General features: G+C 35.6%; 1 protein-coding gene across 1 annotated transcript in view; it reads right to left on the bottom strand.

The window, feature by feature from the left end:
• The window catches only part of tmem132e (transmembrane protein 132E), a 415507-nt gene that overhangs the window by 243035 nt on the left and 157605 nt on the right, over positions 1 to 14867 (bottom strand). The gene's annotated exons all lie outside the window — the stretch shown is intronic.

Genomic DNA, 14867 nt, shown 5'->3' with positions numbered 1-14867 from the left:
GGAATGTCGACTAGAGGAAAAGGTGCTTGCGTGTAAATCTGTATGTGTGTGCAGACCTCCCCTAGCTATGTGTTTTTCATTTGTTACACTTAGGGGAAGAACAAGAGAATACTTTAGACTGAGGCAGAGTGAACCGCGAGAGGGAGGTGGGACTGTATCCGAGGGCTGTTAATTATGCGTGTGTTTGTGTGTAGATATGTTGCAGGGTAAACATGGTATGAGGGTTTGACTGAAAGGTCACCATTCCCAGCACTCCCAGCTTCAAGCTGCGGGGTTTTGCATGAGCACTGCCACATCTGTCACAGGCAATATCCTACACAGATATTACACTAAAAAAAAAACATTAAAAAACAAAGACAGCTGCAAAATGGCAATGTTAACAAACCATACATTGCTCAATTTAAGAGTGAACAGCAGCGTGGGTACATTAAGATTGTTAATGTTGGCTCACTGTACTGTAAAAATGTCCATTGACTCACATCAAAGAGCAATGTCATTACCGCCACATCTGTGACTAATATGCAGTAAATGAGTGCTCTACTCTATAGCTTTGATATATCATTTGCTGATTTGCCGGTAATTTTTGTAAAGCCTTTGACCAAAATTACAAGCTATGATCATTTAGGAATCACCTGAGAAAAAAAGCTCTCTCCAGTTTTTCCATGTTTGTTTGTTACCTTTAAAAAAAATCAAATAAACACCTAATGAGTGTGTTCACATGCACAATCTTACAATGTTTATGTTTAATAAGCCATCAATGTGTAATACAGTTAAGGCAACAGTTGATGTATCAAAGAGCTGTTGTGAACCATAAAAAAACCTTTTCATTGTTGTAACCGGATTAATAAAAAAAAAAAGAAAAAAAAAAAAAAAGCCAAGATCCTTGAATAAACAGCCAAAACTCTTGCAAGAAACATCTAAAGTTAGAACTTTAGATGTTCTTTAGATATATATATATGAGAGAGAGAGAGAGAGAGAGAGAGAGAACTCTAGGACTGACCCTCCAGCTCACACTTAATTTGGTCCTTTTACTGTATGTATGTATATATATATATATATATATATATATATATATATATATATATATATATATATATAAAGTCTTAGGAATGTCAGTATTTTCACCCCCCAAAAAGGGTTTTAAACAAGTTATTTATATGTTTTGCTGTAGTGTGTCAGTAAAAATCTCATTTGTAAATGTCTGCTAAATATATGATTTAAAAAGACTGAATCTTCAGACATTTTTGAACAAATTAATCTCTCCATCTGGTGTGCACAACACTCCATTGAAAGCCTTGCATTGCTCTCTCTGTGTCTCTCGAACAGGCCTTACTGTTTGAAGAAGTACATGCAGATGGAGTGGATGAATGAACTCAGCATCCATGTGATTTTGCCAAGTAAAACATATTTTGTTGATCCTGAAAAGACATTCCTGTCTAAAAACATAGCCGTTTCACTACCCCTAAATCTAACCCTATCTCTACCCATAACTTATCCCTATAATCAGAGGGAAATGAAAGTTGGATAACACTGATGTAGAAGCACCTAACCCTGTTTGTAAGCCTGAACTTGACAAACTGTAAACTTGTCCCTCAAATCTGATTGGTTAATTGGGATGTTTTCCAGGATCAACAAGGATGCCGATCAAGGAACGTGTTCTACTTGGTAAAACGTTCACCATCAACTAGGAACGATGTGGAGAGACTGAAAAGCACAAAATGACACATTACCTGCCAAGCAAGATGTATTTGTTTTGTTAAAACAAAATTGAAGCCGCCATAATCACAATGCAATCACACTTGTGAAAAACAGCCACAATGTTCAGTTTAAGCAGGAGAAAGACAGAAGAGAGTGCCAATTTGTATGCTCAAAATGATGTAGAAACAATTTTTACTAGTAAATTTCACAAATAATTACAAATAAATATCAAGTAACACATTGATTTAAATCTAAAAAAAAATAAAAAAAATAAAATAAAATTAGTTTGAAAGACTGAAATAGAATTTTCTTGTAAAACTACAATAATCTTGAATCCTTTCTTGCAGCGTACTACTCTGCATAATATTTCTGCTATATGCAGTATGTTAACTGCAGAGAGCAAGATTTTTTTGTATATGGAATAACAGGATGACCTATGACAATAAGTCCAAATGTGTATACAAGTGTATATTTAAGTATACAAGTATGCAAGTATGCAAGCAAAGCATACTGCATGGAATACTGTATCCCACAATACAGCTGCTGATGAAGGTGATGCTAAATTTCTATTTTCTGTCATATTTGCCTTTGGATACTACTACTACTACTAATAATAATAATAGATATTGTCTTCCATGTACTTCTATAGCTCTTTACCCTACATATCAGTCCTTATCAACTGAAATGTCTCAACTTTCACTCATTATTTAATCAGACTGCCAAACATTTAAAAATTTCTTCTTTTTTTTAAAACTGCAAAATATACAGTATACTGTATGTATTTCCTCATTAAATATTCAAATTAGTAAGGTCATGTAACCACACTGCCGCAAGACAATATTATGGAAGCTTATTTCTGCCATGAAATAAAAAATAAATAAAAGATAATTGCGATATTACAATTCGGAATTTCAGACATTATAACTCATAATTGCATTTATATCTCACAATTCTATGAAAAAGTCAGAATTGCCAGTCATAAAATTGCAACTGCGTGAAAAAAGTAAGAATTGTGAATTTACATTTTGCAGTTAGAACTTTATTTGTTGCAAGTCTGAGTTTATTACACAATTATTATAAGAATTGCAATTCAGACCTTTTTCCTGACAATTTTGAGTATATAACTCGCGATTCTGACTTTTCCTCAGAACTGTGAGCTATAAATATATTGAAAGTTATAAAGTCTGAATTGTGAGATATGAAGTCGCAATTACCTTTTTTATTTTTTTATTCCATGGCGGAAACAAGCTTCCGTGCAATATAGCATAAACTTTTCCAACAGTAGTATCTTTTTAGGGCAGTCGTAGCCTAATGGTTAGAGTCAGACTGGTAACCTGAAGGTTGCAGGTTTGATTCTCAATACTGGCAGAAAACGAGTGCCCTTGAGCACATAACCCCCAATCACTCCCCGGGTGCCACCGCAAAATGGATACCCACTGCTCCGGTTGGGGTGTGTGTAGGCAGTAAGCAGTATTTTGCAGTAACATTATTCTGAACACAGCCCATTTCTGTCAAGTTTTAACCTGGAATATAGCAGTAAATACAGCAGTAGGGTGAATTTCATATTAAAGAGGCTTTACGTTTAATGCTAACATGTAATATGCAGAAACACCAGTCATAACTGAACAGCTTTGTATGATAATCCACATATTATTTTTTTGTCATTTATTTGTTTTATCTCATTTCTCTCACTAATCTTGGATGCAGTGTAAGGAAAGTATGACCTTTTTTCCACAGCTTAAATGCTATTACCTTAATGCCCTCATTTAATGCCTTGTTTAATTAGTTTGCTGACTGCCATGCTTCAGTAAAATATATCTCCCATGAAATCTTTCTCTCACACTTTAAGAACAAAGTCATTGGGCTTACTTCTCACCTCAGGGAGATGGATAAAAGGAAGCAGAACATGGTTGTTCAAAACACAGGCACTCTTTAATCACAGAGCTTCAGTGTGTGCTCCTTTAAAGTGACAGTTCAAGCAAAAATGACAATTCTTACATCATCTGCTCACCCTCATGTCACTTTTTGTAAAGTACAAACTAAAGATTTATGTCATCATTCACTGATGATCTTGTCTTCCTCTCTGAGCATAACATTCACTTTTTCTGACTTTGGAAAAGGGGTCAATGACAAATAAGAGTGTTCATGTTAAATAAAAATCTTTCAAAAATCGACTTTAAAATGTGAAATACTTAGGAATGTTATCTTTCTATTCAAGTTGATTTCATATGGTTTAAAAAACAAAAAAAAAAAATGTTTAAGAGAAATGTCATAGTAAAAAAAAAAATGTCAAAAGCAGATACAACACACTACTAAACTTAAAATATATATATATATATTATATATATATATATATATATAGAGAGAGAGAGAGAGAGAGAGAGAGAGAGAGAGAGAGAGAGCTTTCAATTTAAATTTATTTTAAGTTGTAGTTGTATCTTTTGAAATTTTTATTTTTATTTTTATTATATATATATTTAGAGTTGCTTTTGATTTTTTTTTTATTTTTTTTATTTTTATTTTATATATTTTTTTTATTTTTATTTATATATATATATATATATATATATATATATATATATATATATATATATATATATATATATATATATAAAAATGTCAAAAGCAGATACAACTACTAAAACTTAAAATAAATATAAATTGAAAGGTTTGTAACGACATGAGGGTGAGTAAATGACAGAATGCTAATTTTTTGGTGATTTTAACATCACCGCTCTGGCATGACCAAAAACCACAGCCGCTGCTAAAACAAACTTGGTGGTCCAGTCCATCACTCGCCCTTTTAAGATGGAAGTGTAGTATAATCTGACCCTGAGCACCTTTACTTCAATAGGGCAGCGGACAGCTAATTACTGTCCATCTCCGTGCTGGTGCAGAAATGAATTATGCATTAGAGTAGGCAAAGCTTTTTCAGTGATACTTATCCATTATTAATGCTGAAGCCATTACACATTTTGCCCACTGCTCACATTTGCTTGCAACAGCACAGGCAATATTTTAATCTGCCACGTCTGCTCTTTGACAGAGAGTGATGAAGAGGGACAGGGACGTAAGGGTGAGCTCTGCATCTAATCCAATGATGGAAATACACGCCATTCATTATTATAGCGGAGCCCGTAATAGATCAAAGCACCCAGAAACCAGCCGCCACCAAACCCGAGCGCACGTCTGGCATCCAAAAAAACTGCCCAAGTGACACAACAGCTGCCTCTTTCTTCGTCAATTCCCTCGAATAATTTTTCACAAAGCTCCACTGGCACACTGTTGAGCCGGTTCTGCATAATCTCCGCTAAGCTTTCACCTTTGCCATTTCCTCCACGGTCCGAGTAGAACATGTGGTCATACAGGGGGCAGAGTGATTGGCTACGTTTGTTCGTGTCCCTCAGAGTAATCTTCCTCTAATACAGCCATCCACATTCATGTCCCTCGTTTCTGGATAGTACGGATGCTCATTTGTTTCCCTTCTTTCCAAGGCCACAACCATGTCTTGAACATTCGGGGGGCTTTTTTCCTGGGGGGGTGTTATTGGGTATTTTTTTATTAAAAGGAATGAAATTAAAAGGGGATTAAGGAAAAAGAAATAAGAATGTTAGAAGTTCCAGGTCTATCGTAGATAATCAATTTAAACTATTTGCCAAAATTTATATTTTTTTTAACTATTCACGCTTCTATTTGAATGTCTAATATGTCAAAAATGCAAAATGTTTGTCTCGTCACATTCAGTTATGAATTACATTAATCATATACTAATCAAATAGTAGCAAAACGGCAAAATTTCATAAAAATGTTAAGTAGTTTGCATCACTGGATATTAGCTACTGTTGGTCGCTGAATATTTCAATCAAAACAGTCTTCAAATATTAAATGTTTAGCTACTTACTCGCCACGTACTCATTCACTGCTAAACAAAAGCGACTCATTGGAATTGATCGTTCACAAAGACCCGCCTCCTATAGTTACTGTTGCTATGTCCGACAAGCCATGCCACTCTCACACCACACATCATGTTCTCACACAGTGAAAAATACATCGCGGAGCAAAGAGGCCACTGACAATGTACAGACAGACAAGACAGAGCAGGTTACTTTTGATATGAAATAAAGTCTCAAATTTCAATTAAAAAAATGTGTAATTTTTAAGGAAATTTAAACAATAAATACCATTTTGTAGCTCTTTAATGTGTCGTGACAGATCACCGTAGCGCCTCAGATCAAGTGGCTCATGAACCGATCATCTCTTCTTACTAGTTAATTTATATCATCAAATAAACATGAATGAACCACATTTCAATCACAGAAAGACATCAGTACACATCACTTTTCAAGTTCAAGTCCACCAACGTTAATCTACTAACTCCCCTGACTGCTTTGTCGGACAAAATGGCGGATTCGGCGTTATGATTGGTTAGATCGCCTGTCAATCAAACTCCTGGCGAAGGGTCAATTCGCACCCGTCTTCTGTAAACAGAAAGCCCCGCCTTCTTTGATGTGATTGGCCAGCTCACTTATTCTGACAGTGATGAGCTCTGTTTGACTGCTGAGGCAGACCAGCCTAAAAATGTAATTTTTTTTTTTTTTTTTTTTTTTTTTTTGTCATCCTAACAACAAACAGAACAGTGCATAATGGAGTACAGCAGAGCAACATTAAAAATATCAAATATTGGGGGGTACAATTTGGCCATTTCTAATTATTGGTGGTTACAGCCCTGCTTCTTTCTCTGAAACGTGTCAACATATTGTGTACATACTATTTCCAGTTTGTACTATGAGATGAAAATGTAGGCCACAACTTGATAGCTGTATAATCTCAAAGCCTGTCTCCCTGTTCATGCTCACCTCCTGTTCATATTGATTAGAATAGAATAAATAGGTTCGAAAAAAAAAAAAAACATTAGAATGCAATAACACTGCAGCACCGGACACACAAGTGAGTCAACAGATTTCATGCATGCGTCTTTCTGACGAGATTGCAAGGTACGCAGTCTGTGGCTCTTTCAGCTCAGTCGGACTCGTTCACCATGAATGCGTTCAGAATTACACATTAAGAGGCTTTTATTCCTGTGGCTCCAGGAGAGAGACTGCAGGCGCCGCTTGTAGCTTGTCTGACGGTGGCTGAGGGTTAGTGTGCTTGTAATGATCTAAGTGTTAATGTGTGAAATTTAATTACACCGTCGTTGGGACATTCATCCCAAAGTGCACATCGCTCGGCGTACACTGCTGGAGTAAAAAAAAAAAAAAAAAAACAGTAAGAAAAGACTGGTTGCTTACAAGGCTATCTAAGTTAGTCTAGCAGACTGTCATATTAGCAGCTGCGCATTGAATTATAATATCAAAACAGCACAAAAAAATGCCTTGTACCACTAATTGTGTGTTTATACAAGATGCAAGCAAATAAACAAACAAGAAAACAGAAAGCTTCCCCTCATTAAAAAGAAAATAATTGGCATGGTGTCATTCACAGTCAACAATTTTAAAATATCAAAAAGGTCACATGAGCTCAGTCACCTAGAATAGGCCACGCTTTTCAGACAGGCTCTGTTTACACTTGTTATTAAGATGTGTTTTGGTCGATAGGATAAACAGTGGACGACACTAAATACAGGTGTAAATGGGGTCTAAAACGTTTTGAGCTTGTCCACTTTTGACCAGAGGTAGTCGAAAACACATTCGACCGGATTGCTTTCGTAGTGTCGACGCTTGTGTGGTCGAATGCATTCGAACAGCCACAAAAAAACACCTACTCTCTGCCTACTGATCTTACACGTAAACATTATGGGATGTGCACTAGCCAGACAGGATTTAAACTTCGCATCCTTTGCATCTTCGCATTTAAACGTCGGCTGAAGACCCAAATTTGGTTTGAAGACGAAAAACGTACCAAGCACAATGTTCTCTCACCATTCCTAACAGACAAGTGACCAATCCTGAGTGCCGACACTTCATGGATTCTACCAGCACGGTTCAGCACGGTTAGACGACCATGCCGAGAATTCCGGGCAGAGAACAGTTTGTAATCGTGCAGTGCCGAACCAGGCTCAAGTGGAAACACAACTGGAACCGTTCCTTACCATTCTAAGAACCGTTCAGCACGACATTGTGTAAGTAACTAAAGCTCACCCTATTCTTCTTCCAGTTCATCGGTCACATGTATTTCGGGACAAATGGATGAATCCACGCGCTGTAGCCTGTAAATCCGACTGACAGGACTCTCTGAACTGAGGCGCAAACAAACAAGGCGGCGCAAATCTCGCATTATAGATTAAGATCGAGATCATGATGTACGATTTTAAATGACAAAACATTCACTTGCACATATTTGAGAATCGGAATATCGTTCAAAGCAATACATCTGTCATACAGCGTGGCCGTGGTGTGTCACGTGACAAACAAGGGAAACGTTCTAAAATAACAGCCTGAACTATGGGAGGTCAGCCAGAATATTTTAAACTTGTGTGAAAGGGTTCATTTAATTTGAATTTAATTCAAAAATTAATCTAATTTCTTCCCAACTACCATTTTCAAATATAGTCGTTGGGTGACAGAGTTGTTGTCAGCTCGTGTAGTGTGTGACCCCCTGTTGAGGAAAGCTGCTCTCTGTATGTTTTTCAGGGGCTTACTTCGGAGAAGTGTTTCAGTGATATATAGCAGCTATCATTTTGAGATTAGCCGCATTGGGAGATAACTTCACTCTTTTAGTAGTGTGACAGTATAGGTCAGCTGTTTTCCAACTAACAAGCTGTTTAGGCTGAAGTGATGTACTGTAGGGTAAAAAAAAAAAAAAAAATCATTATAACATGTAAATAGTCCTGTTTATCACTATGTTTTTAATATTTTATGCCATCAGACTAATTTATGGAATATAAATCAACACAGAGTCACTGGAAAAACACCTGTGGCGACATTTCCGCAAAATGATATTACATTTGATATTACATATTACATTTATTACATTCCAAGTGAAAAGTCCAGTGAGTGGCACTAAATACAAGGTCAGTTTTATCCGAAACAGAAGAATGTGAATCTGGCAATGTTTTATTATGCTGGTTGTTGCGTATCATGGTAGTTCTGAATTGAAATGTCTGGTGAGTGGCGCTAAAACGTTGACGGTTTATCGCGTTTGAAAATAACATACCACCTACACTAAGCCCTAAACATACACAATAGTGTTAACAAAAGCAGACAAGATATAAAAGCACATTTTCTGAAGCAACCATGTCATTTTCGTTTGCTTCTACAAGTCTTTGAACTCTTTTATCATGAATGTTGTTTCACTGGACCCATACCCGTGCACTTTTCATTTCAAATGCAATGCTGTAGCGGGTGAGTATGTCAGAAAAGCCAAACAGATAGAGATGATTATGTCATGCAAAAATCAAAATGTATTTGTTTACAAATCATGCGCTATGCCAAAAGCTTTCTGAGATCATAACGCAGTACTGTGCAAAGAACTGTGTGAAAAATAAGTCTTTATTAATCGATAATCTGCCCATGAAATTATAATCTAGTATGAAATGGAATAAAAGTTTTTACTGCCTCTAGTGTACCTCATTTCAGCTCAAACAGCATCAAAATGTGCCACATTAAAATGTGAAAATATCTGGAGCTTGTGTTCACCACAGACCTTATTCCAGACATTTAACCAAAAATAAAGAACAATTTCCCCCTAAAACAAATTCAATAATCAGCCACTTTTATATTAGCAACTTTTAGTGTAGATAAATACATTTCAAGTTTAGCATGACAATAGCATAAGTATTAAAAATTTTAAGTAGCTTGTAGTTTGACAGTTTCTTGTAGGGCTGCACGATTAATCGCATGCTATTCTCACGCGCATTTCGTCAGTAAAGCCGGTTCCCTGATTACCGCTAAATCGCCATCACCTGCTTTCAAATGAAGCGGCATTTAATAGACAGAGCCGTAGGTCACTGAAAAGCCACGCAATATCGCGTTCATATCGCAGATGAATCGCCTGCGATAATGAACGCGATATTGCGTGGCTTGTCCGTGAACTACGGCTCCGTCTATTAAAAGGCGCTCCGTTTAAAAACAGGTGATGGCGATTTAGCGGTAATCAGGGAACCGGCTTTACTGACGAAATGCGCGTGAGAATAGCATGCGATTAATCGTGCAGCCCTAGTTTCTTGACAGTAGCTTCTCTGACAATGTTTTAAGTGTAGGTATCATTCAGTCCATCGAAGCAGTGCAGCCTGGGACTGATCTCATAAACAACAGCGAAGAGTTCAAGCTAGGCTAAGCTCACTCTTCACCCTCTTCACCCACAACTCAATCCCACAAATCACTTGGGCTTTCTTCCTCACTTTATTCCACTTCTCACAGCAGTTAACATGACACAAACTGAGCTGAGATGCTGGATACCAACAAAGGTTTAATCTCATATTTAAGACAGGAAGGATTAAAGACAACCTGACTATTTAGTAAGATAAAAAAGATTGCAAAAGATGCAATGGCAAAAAATATATCTACGTCCACTATATGTCATTACCACCAAACATTACAGTAATGATATTTATAATAAGATCCACAGAAAAGACTAGCTTTGGCAAGTGTGAATTTCTATGTTTGTCTAGGTTGCTTTATCTTGGTTAGTTCTGGTAAACCAGCATAGCCCTGAAGTTGGTTAGTTTCATCTGAAATATACACTGTGTGCAGAATTATTAGGCAAGCTGACTTTCTGATCATATTTTTTTTCCAAGCACATTTTACCAATTTCAATCCACATCAATCTTAATAACTACTATTAATAATGTTTTTAATCATTTATAAGTGATATATAATTGTTCATGAAGGCTGGAAATGAAAAACGCTTTATATTCAGGTGTGCAGAATTATTAGGCAGGTTTGCTTTTACAGGCAAAATGAGCCAAAAAAGAGATTTAACTCAGACTGAAAAGTCAAAAATTATTAAATACTCACAAGAAGGACGCAATACTAATGCAATACTAGAAATTGCAAAGTTAAAGCATGACCAATGGACAGCAAAATGCTCATTGGGTCAGCGGGGTCATACAAAAACAGGTGGAAAAGAAAAGACACATGTTAACTGCAAAAGAGTTAAGAATTAAGGTGAAGAATTAAGTGTGAAACCATCAGGAACCCTTTAGTCTCCAGCGCCACCATTTTCCAGAACTGCAACCTACCTGGAGTCTCCAGAAGTGCAAGGTGCCAGGATCTCAGAGACTTAGGTTAGCTAAAGAATCCTAAAAAATGACCCGCTTTTAATAAGAATCACAAGCGGAAGTGTTATAAAATACATGAAGACTGGGTTTTTATAGGCCTTATAGACAGACAGATTGAGAGTGACTCCTGAAGGACCAGCACCACATCCTCTTTTACCACTGTTTGAAGAATTTATCTTCCAGAATCTGGTAGTAAGTTTTGGAAGATCATTTTTAGTCCATCTCTGCAAGACAGATATTTCAGGATTAGAGAGGGACTAAAAGTGAACTCCCACACTTTACTGCCAGATTCTGGAAGATAAATTCTTCAAACAGTGGTACAAGAGGATGTGGTGCTGGTCCTTCAGGAGTCACTCTCAAGCTGTCTGTCTATAAAGCCTATAAAAACCCAGTCTTCATGTATTTCACAACACTTCAGCTTGTGATTCTTATTAAGTGTGGGTCATTTTTTAGGATTATTTAGCTAACCTAAGTCTCTGAGATCCTGGCACCTTGCACTTCTGAAGACTCCAGGTAGGTTGCAGTTCTGGAAAATGTTGGCGCTGGAGACTAAAGGGTTCCTGATGGTTTCACACTTAATTCTTCACCTGAATTCTTAATTATTTTGCAGTTAACATGTGTCTTTTCTTTTCCACCTGATTTTGTATGACCCCGCTGACCCAATGAGCATTTTGCTTTCCCTTGGTCATGCTTTAACTTTGCAATTTCTAGTATTGCATTAGTATTGCGTCCTTCTCATGAGTATTTAATAATTTTTGACTTTTCAGTCTGAGTTAAATCTCTTTTTTGGCTCATTTTGCCTGTAAAAGCAAACCTGCCTAATAATTCTGCACACCTGAATGTAAGGCATTTTTCATTTCCAGCCTTCATGAACAATTATATATCACTTATAAATGATTAAAAACAATATTAATAGTAGTTATTAAGATTGATGTGGATTGGAATTGGTAAAATGTGCTTAGAAAAAAAATATGATCAGAAAATCAACTTGCCTAATAATTCTGCACACAGTGTATACTCACCGGTGCTGTGAAAATAGTTATATGGCTCATCTCAAAGTTTTCTTAAACTTTCTATGAGAAGCAGAGCTAAATTCAAGTTTCGGTGAAGTGCTTGACTTGAATATGAAAAGTGTGAAGGAGATTTAAGAGCTATGGTGAGAGGTGAGAATATCAGTGAATGATAGCTTAATTAATTAATTAATTAATTAATTAATTAATTTTTTTAAGGGGTCATGAACTGCGTTGTTTTATTGTTTTATAATGTTTCCTGGGTTGCACTTATAATGCTAGTATGCTTTTTACATCAAAAATGGTCATAATTTAGAAAGAACAGTCATTCTTCCTACCCTGATTAGCTCTGTTTTGGGGAAGAGTCCAGAACTCGCACAGTTTGACTGACAGCTCCAGCGATTGTAAAGGGAGCATTCTTTGATCGCTGTCTATATAAAATTTAATCACCGTTTAAATAACAGATTATTTTCAACCTACTAAGAGAAACAACGTGAAATTCACCATTTAGTCACTAGTTTGATTTACTGACACATAGACAAAGAACATGACAATATGAATCATTACATATCAGATCAGGCATTAGAATGAACACAGTTACTTACATGTTGCTGCATTACTGTCCAGTACATATAATAAAAGTCTGTTTGCAAAGCCTGTGCCGAAATGCGACTGATGCTCCAGAAGGAAACACGATGCATTAAGAGTCGGGGGGTGAAAACTTTTGAACAGGATGAAGATGTGTGTGTGTGTGTGTATGTGTGTGTGTGTGTGGTGAATGCTTTTGAATTCAAATATCAAGGTAAATTGTACTTAATTTGTCATCCAGGAAACATGCAAGTATCTTCTGTTGCTTCCAAAGGGCAGTACTAAATCAAAAACGACATTTAAAGAAAATAAGATTGTGACATCTTCATCCTGTTCAAAAGTTATACATATATACACATACACATATATATACACATATATATATACACATATATATATATACACATATATATATATATACACATACATATATATACACACACATATATATATATATATGAAGAGTTTGGTTCCAAAACGCGATAAACGCCATTTTCAAAAAATTGAGTTTCCGCCAAAATCAGTATTGTATCTGGGTCGGTATTGAAAAGTCATTTATTAATTTTGCGCAAAATGCGATATCCGTCGTGTTATTCTGTCATGTTTTCTCCATTTCTTCCCAAAACGCGACAAACGCCAGTCTCCTTTTTCTGCAGAACGCGATATATCCGCTCTCCACCAATCACAGCGCACCATTCCACACACTGTAAACATTAAAGGCTTTTTTAAAAGCCGTTTTTAATACCAATGTACTCGGCAAATGTGTTTATTTAACTGTGCGGTGGCGCCAGATACTCTTTAATCGGTAATGACAAAATAATTCATAACATTAACAAAGATGACCATTGGAGCGACGGCTGAATGTATTTTTAGTAAATTGGCTGAATATAAGATAAATATTGGCAAAGTTTAGACTCTGTCATACATGTGAATCAACTTACTTTGTTGTGTATTTTCAATTTGAAAAATAACTTTTATACTGATGGATTAATTGCATTTTGAAAAAAAAAGTGTCATGGATTTATTGCATTTTGGGGAAAAAATAATACGTTTTTATAATAAACTTTTTAAAATCAAAATGTAGATTTTAATTTTTTTATGTTTTTATATCCAAAAGATGCTATGTGAAAGTTTGAAACAGAAAATAGGGGTTTTCATCTTGCCAATTTTTTGGTAAAGAAAACACCTTTTTACTCAAAAATAATCAAAATGGAGTTATTGCGTTTTGGAACCAAACTCTTCATATACACATATACATACATATATATATATATACAGTACAGTCCAAAAGTTTGGAACCACTAAGATTTTTAATGTTTGTAAAAAAAGTTTTGTCTGCTCACCAAGGCTACATTTATTTAATTAAAAATACAGTAAAAAACAGTAATATTGTGAAATATTATTACAATTTAAAATAACTGTTTTCTATTTGAATATATTTCACAAAGTAATTTATTCCTGTGATGGCAAAGCGGAATTTTCAGCATCATTACTCCAGTCTTCAGTGTCACATGATCCTTCAGAAATCATTCTAATATGCTGATCTGCTGCTCAAGAAACATTTAATGTGTACAATTGTACAAAATATTTGTGTACAATATTTTTTTTTCAGGATTATTTGATGAATAGAAAGTTCATAAGAACAGTGTTTATCTGAAATCTAATCTTTTGTAACATTATAAATGTCTTTACTGTCACTTTTGATTGATTTAATGCATCCTTGCTGAATAAAAGTATTCATTTCTTTAATTTCTTTTCAAAAAAATAAAAATAAAAATTCTTACTGACCCCAAACTTTTGAACGGTAGTGTATAATGCTACAGAAGCTTTGTATTTCAGATAAATGCTGTTCTTTTGAACTTTCTATTCATCAAGGAATCCTAGAAAAAAAAAAAAAAAAAAGTACACAACTGTTTTCAACATTGAAAATAATCATAAATGTTTATTGAGCAGCAAATCAGCATATTAGAATGATTTCTGAAGGATCATGTGACACTGAAGACTGGAGTAACGATGCTGAAAATTCAGCTTTGCATCACAGGAATAAATTACTTTGTCAAATATATTTAAAGGTGCCCAAGAATGCTTTTTCACAAGATGTAATATAAGTCTAAGGTGTAACCTGAATGTGTCTGTGAAGTTTAAGATCAAAATACCCCATAGATTTTTTTAATTAATTTTTTTAACTGCCTATTTTGGGGCATCATTAACTATGCACTGATTTTTTCAGTCGCCGCCCCTTTAAATCGCGTGCCCCCTGCCTCACGAGCTCTCGACTATATTACAGCGCATTTACAAAGTTCACACAGCTAATATAACCCTCAAATGGATCTTTACAAGATGTTCGTCATGCA

Source organism: Megalobrama amblycephala, linkage group LG4 (assembly GCF_018812025.1).
Source record: "Megalobrama amblycephala isolate DHTTF-2021 linkage group LG4, ASM1881202v1, whole genome shotgun sequence".
In the NCBI taxonomy this organism is placed as follows: Eukaryota; Metazoa; Chordata; class Actinopteri; order Cypriniformes; family Xenocyprididae; genus Megalobrama; species Megalobrama amblycephala.
This window is presented reverse-complemented; position numbering and strand designations above follow the sequence as displayed.